The sequence below is a fragment of the Vombatus ursinus genome, unplaced genomic scaffold (assembly GCF_900497805.2).
Source record: "Vombatus ursinus unplaced genomic scaffold, bare-nosed wombat genome assembly UNPS02014821.1, whole genome shotgun sequence".
Lineage (NCBI taxonomy): Eukaryota > Metazoa > Chordata > Mammalia > Diprotodontia > Vombatidae > Vombatus > Vombatus ursinus.
Window position 1 is genome coordinate 43,325,398 of NW_020954599.1, and position 6,500 is coordinate 43,331,897.

Below are 6,500 nucleotides of genomic sequence, written 5' to 3' on the forward strand. Positions count from 1 at the left end.
ATTCAGAATGTATGCCATCTTGGGGTGGGGGCAGGGCAAGATGGGGTGAAAATTTGGAACTCAAAATCTTGTGGATGTAAATGTTGAAAACTAAAAATAAATACATTTATTAAATACTAAAAAACAAAACAAAAACAAAAACAAACAAACAAAAAAGCTTCTCCAGAACTGCCCATTGTTTATTGAAGTCTACCAAAGTCCTTTATCATTTTACTCCAAACTTCCTCTCCAGAAAGTTCTACTATTATTCCATATCATATACACCATTTTCCAAGCAAGTTGGACTAGTTGTTAGTCCTCTGAATATCTGTGCCTTTTTTTTCCTATTCACAGCACTGGAAAATCATTCTCACTGAATCTCCACCTTTTTTTAATCCTGTCCATCATTCAATAGCCAGATAAGCCATGCAACCATCCCTGCTTCTTCTTAGCTAGATATGACTCTCTCTTTCTCTCTCTTTCTCTCTCTCTCTCTCTCTCTGTGTGTGTGTGTCTGTATCTCTCTCTCTCTCTCTCTCTCCCTCTCCCTCTTTTGAAATCTCATATTATTTTTGTATCTTTGTGTCTTTTGTTAATTTATATGGTGTTTTATTTTGTATATCACTAAATGTCTATCATGACATGTTGCACATGATAAATACTCAATAAATGTTTTTGAATTGTATTCCTGACTCATGAATAATGTACCTCCTGCTAGGCTGTAGGATCATCTTGAGTACTAAAGAATCAATTTTATCTCTATTATCATTTTAGTGACCTTTGCAGACACTTCCCTCAATCCCACAACACCAAATGCTGAAGATCTACCAAGATGGAATAGTAATTTCAAGAGCCCCTTGAATGCCAGCATCCTTAGAATCCTGGCCCACTGCCACCATGGAGAAGCAACTACTGTGTAGAAGAGAACAGACATCCCCACCAATTCTTTATTAGCTGTTACCTACAGAGCAGGCAATGCAACCTAAATACAGCAACAAAGCATTAGGAGGGAGAGATGGAAGGTGATGTGTGCCAAAGAAAAGTGAAATCATCAGCAACCAACTCCCTTCAAACACCTTTGGGATAGCAATGACTCCTGAATCAATGGCTATGCTTCTGGAGCTAACACTGTTAGCCATCCCTGTAGAAAAAAAAAATTACTTTGGAGAAGTGTCTCACATTTCTTACCACTGCCATCACCAAACACTGACCAATTGCTACTGATAGGCCTATGACCCAAAAGTCTTGGGAGTAGCAACATCCTTCAGACTAGAAGTTTTCCTAGTCCAGACTCTGAAAATGTCATCCCATACAGCTCTTGGAGTTGTAACCTGATAACTGCTTCTGTGAGTGATGCAGCTATATCTACTGAAGATTCACAAATGAGAACTATCACCATCAAAGTTCTTGGTACTGTAAGACAGTTCAGCATCATGAAGGGATATGACTTTACCAGCAGCAATGGCATGGATGATGACACAATAAGGTATCCAGTCAAAACAAACAAACAAACAAACAAAAAACTTAGAAGGTTGGCAGGAAGGGTGTGTTGAGTGAGAGTCAAACAGAGTCCAATTCAGGCTGTGCCAGCAAAGACTGGGTCTCAGAAAACCAGGAGCAATCCTTGGAATTGACTGAATCAGTAGTGGCAGTGGCTGCTGACAGAGCTCTCAGCCCACCAATGGTAAGGAGATAAAACAAATTGTGAGAAGTAAACTACTGGGGTCTCTTTGCTGGCATTGGGAGCAGGACTCTGTTGTTTTGCCCTTATTTGGATATAGGTCACAGTCTTGGTTGGTAGTATGAGGGTGAGTGGGAGCAGTGGCACAACAGAGTTTTAGGTCCTAGTTGAGCAGGGACCTTTGTCAAAGTTCTAGGGCACCAAAAAATGCTTGTGATCATTCACAGGCCAGGTAATAGGCCTGTGGAGTAGTAAACACACCTCTCCTTAGATGATACCACCTTGGAAGAACTGAAAACATATAGCTTTCTAGAAGTATCTCTGAAAAAGGATGCAAAAATCCCCTGAAGTTTGGGACAGTACACCTTATACCCAGGAAATAGAGTCCTACTTTAGCAAAGAGTTAAAAGTGAAGAAGTAAGCTGGAAAAATGAGTTAATAATAGAAAAATTATGAATATAGAAAGTTATTATGGTGACATAGAAGATCAAAATACACACTCAGAAGAGGACAACACAATCAAAGCTCCTACATCCAAAGCCTCAAAGAAAAATATGAATTGGTCTTGGGCCATGGAAGAACTCAAAAAGGATTTTAAAAATCTAGTAAGAGAAGTAGAGGAAAAATTGGGAAATGAAATGAGTAATGTCAGAAAATCATGAAAAATAAGTCAGCAGCTTGCTAAAGGAGACTCAAAAAATACTTAAGAAAATCACAACTTAAAAAAAGGAATGGGCCAAATGGTTAAAAAAAAAAGGTATCAAAAACTAATGAGGTAGACAGTGAAACATATTTCCAGCCCAAGAAAACTTGGAAAGTTGGCAGAAAAGGTCTATCACACTTGGGTGAGAGGGGAGTACAGTCAAGTACAGGCTGTGCCAACACAGCCCTGGCCCCAGTAAACCAGTAGGAGGCCTTGGGAATAACTGAATCAGCAGTGGCAGCAGCAGTGGCTGTTTCTGGAACTCTCAGGGGGTCATACATCGATGAGGGTTGAACATCTGGTCAGAAGGAGATTTCTGGGGTCTTTTTGTTAGCACTGAGGTAGGACTCTTGCTTTTCCCATACTTGGATCTGGATAGCAGTCCTGGGTGGCAGACCAGGGTGAAGAGGAACACTAGAAAGTAGAGCTTGCAGTCACAAAGGAAAGCACTCCTCACAGTTCCAGGACAGAAAAGAGTTCTTGAGGTCACTCACAGACCAGAGCACTTGCCGGGAGATGAGTAAATACCTCTCCTTAGATCATACAAACTTGGAAAAATGGAAAACTTATATGTCCATAGAAGTATATCTCAAAACAGCAGCACAAAGTCCCTGAAGCTTGGGATGGTATGCCCTCTACTCTGGAAGCAGAGCCCTACTTTAACAAAGACTTAAACATCAAATAATAAGATGGGAATATGAGCAAACATCAGAAAAACTATGACTATAGAAATTTGCTATCGTGACAGGGAAGATCAAAACACACATTCAGAAAACAACAACAGCAACAGCAACAAAGTCAAAGCTCCTACATACAAAGCCTCCAAGAAAAAAAAAATATGAATTGGTCTCAGGCCACAGAAGAGCTCAAAAAGCATTTTGAAAATCAAATAAGAGAGGTAGAGAAAAAATTGGGAAGAGAAATGAGAGTGATGCAAAAAAAATCATGAAAAAATGAGTCAATAGCTTGCTAAAGGAGAATAAAAAAAAAATGAAGAAAATAACACCTTAAAAAACAGACTATGCCAAATGGTAAAAGAGGTCCTAAAAGCCAAGGAGGAGAAAAACGCCTTAAAAAGGAAAATTGGCCAAATGGAAAAGAGGCTCCAAAAGCTCACTGAAGAAAATAAATCCTTAAACACTGGAATGGAGCAAATGGAAGCTAATGACTTTATGAGAAATCAAGAAATAATAAAACAAAACCAAAAGATTGGGGAAAAAAGAGAAGAAAATGTGAAATATTTCATTGGAAAAACAAGTGACCTGGAAAATAGATCTGGGAGAGAGAATTTAAAAGAAAATATTGGACTAACTGAAAGCCATGATAAAAAAAAAAAGAGCTTGGATATCACCTTTCAAGAAATTATCAAGGAAAACCACCCTGATGTTCTAGAACCAGAGATTAAAATAGAAATTGAAAGAATCCACCTATCATATCCTAAAAGGGATCACAAAATCAAAACTGCTGAGCATATCATAGCCAAATTCCTGTGTTCTCAGGTCAAGGAGAAAATATTGCAAGCAGCCAGAAAGAAACAATTTGAATTTTGTGGAGTCACCATCAAGATGACACAAGATTCAGCAACTTCTATTTTAAAGGATCAGAGGACTTGGAATATGATATTTTGCAGGGCAAAGGAGCTAGGATTTCAACCAAGAATCACCTACCCAACCAAAAGGAGTATAATCCTTTAGAGGGGAGAAAATGGACATTCAATGGGGTTGAGGACTTTCAAGCATTCTTGATGAAAAGATCAGAGATGAATAGAAAATTTGACTTTCAAATACAAGAAAAGCATAAAAAAGGTAAACAGGAAAGGGAAATTATACAGGACTTAATAAGGTAAAACTTTTTACATTCCTACATTTGTAATTCATAAGACCCTTTTCATTGTTAGGGGAGTTAGAAGGAGTGTATATAGACAGAGAGCAGAGGGAAGAGCACAGAGGTGTGAGTTGGTTGGTTGGTTGTTGTCTCTTTTTCTTAAAGAGGACCAAATTGACATCACTATGCTAGACTCAAGTTATAGCATTTCTGACAGTGGCTCATCAGACCAATATGGGCTCAGAATGTTCTACCACAGGTTAGGCATGAATAGTTCATGTGAACATTTGGAGTGGATTTTCTAAATTTGCGCATCTCAAATTTCTTTTAAGCTATTTTAGTTCTTCTTTGCTCATGTAACACAGCCCCTTCTCTGATGAGGATATGCCATGCTAGACAGTCCTGTGCCAAAGTATCCCATGTCACACAATTAATTCCAAAATGCTTAAGAGAGACCTTGAGAGTGTCCTTGTATAGCTTCTTCTGACCTCTGTTTGATTGCTTGCTGTGTTAGTTCTGCATAAAAGTCTTTTTGGCAAGTGGACATTTTCCACTAGAACAATGTGGCCAGACCATTAAAGACCTCTCTGCAATAGAGTTTGAATGCTTTGCAGTTTAGTTCAAGAAAGAACCTCAATGTTGAATATCTTATCCTGTCAGGTGATCTTCAGAATTTTCCTAAGATAATTCAAATGGAAGTGATTCAGTCTCCTGGCATGGTACTGGTATACTGTGCAGGTTTCAAAGGCATACAACAATGAGGTCAGCCCAGCAGCTCTGTAGCCCTTCACTTTGGCAGTCAGTTTAATACCTCTCTCCCACACTTTCCTTTGGAGCCTCCCAAACACTGAGCTAGTTCTGTGCTAGTTCTGGCAATGTGCATATCAGTGTGTATATCCCCAGGAAGTATACTGCTGAGGTAAGTGAACTTATTAACAAAATTCAAAATTTCTCCATGTTCCACTTATGGATAGTTTGGTGCTGGTTGATGGAGCACTTGTATTTTCCTGCTGGCAATTATTAGGCCAAAATTTGCACAAGTGCCAGAGAATTGATCCTTATTTTGTTACATCTCAGCTCGCGAGGCTACACTGAGTGGACCTGCAGGCAGAAAATCATTCACCAATAGTCCCTCCACTTTGGTCTTGCCTTGTAGCCTTTTCAAATTGAAGAATTTACTATCAGTGTGGTAGCTTACTTTGATGCCATGTTTGTCCTCATTTTCGATGTTTCAAACATGGATGAAAACATCATGCTAAAAAGCATGAGCACACTGCTTTGTTTAACTCATTTGGTGACTGGGAAAGATTGAGAGCATCTTCCATTATCCAGAACCCACACAAGCATGCCATCTTGAAATTGATGTACAATGCTGATGAACTCCAGGCAACCACATTTCGATGTAATTTTCCATGAGCCTAAAGTCCTTGGTCATATCTACAAATATTGTGTGCAGAACTCTGTTCTGCTCCTGGCATTTCTCTTGGAGTTGTCTGACAGTAAACACTGTATCAGCCTCTCCTCAATCCTTTGTGAAGCCACATTGGCTCTCAGGTAAATGACTATCTTCCAGGTGAAGGATCAGCCTATTAAGAAGGACTCTGGCAAGAATCTTGCCAGCAATGACAAAGAGACAGACCCCCCTATGACTGTCCCAGGACAGTCTATTTTCTTGACCTTTAAAGAGATGATTAACAGAGGCATCCTTGAACTCTTGTGGGATAGCCTCTTCTTGCCATGTAACCGAGAAATTTCAGTCAGCTTTTGTATGAGCAATGGACCCCCTACATTGTAAATCTCACCTGGAATAGAATCAGCACCAGGTGCTTTGTCATACCAAAGGAGCCTAATGGCATTCAAAATCTCTTCTTCAAATGGAATTTTAGCTAGGGAGGGATTAATTTCAACCTGAGATAAACAGTCAATGGCTTCTATGTTGATTGATGACCTTTTGATGAGAACATTATCAAAGTGTTCAGGCTGTCTCTGTAGGATCATGTCTTAATCGCTAATCAATGTGGCTCCATCAGCAATGAGTAATGGAGATTCACTATAGGATTTGGCTGATAAATAGCCTTCAGAGCATCATAAAAGCACTGTGGATTGTTACTATCAGCATAAAATTAAATTTCATTTGCCTTCTTATGGAGACAAAAGTCCTACATTTCTCTAAGCTTTACTTTACTTTTTATGGAATTAAATGATGCCTTCTTAGAGATGGATGAACTATCCTACTGGCAAATCCTGTAGAATTCTCACATTTCTCTTAGCAGCTTCTAAATTTCTCCATCATTTCATTTTTTCCCCACATTA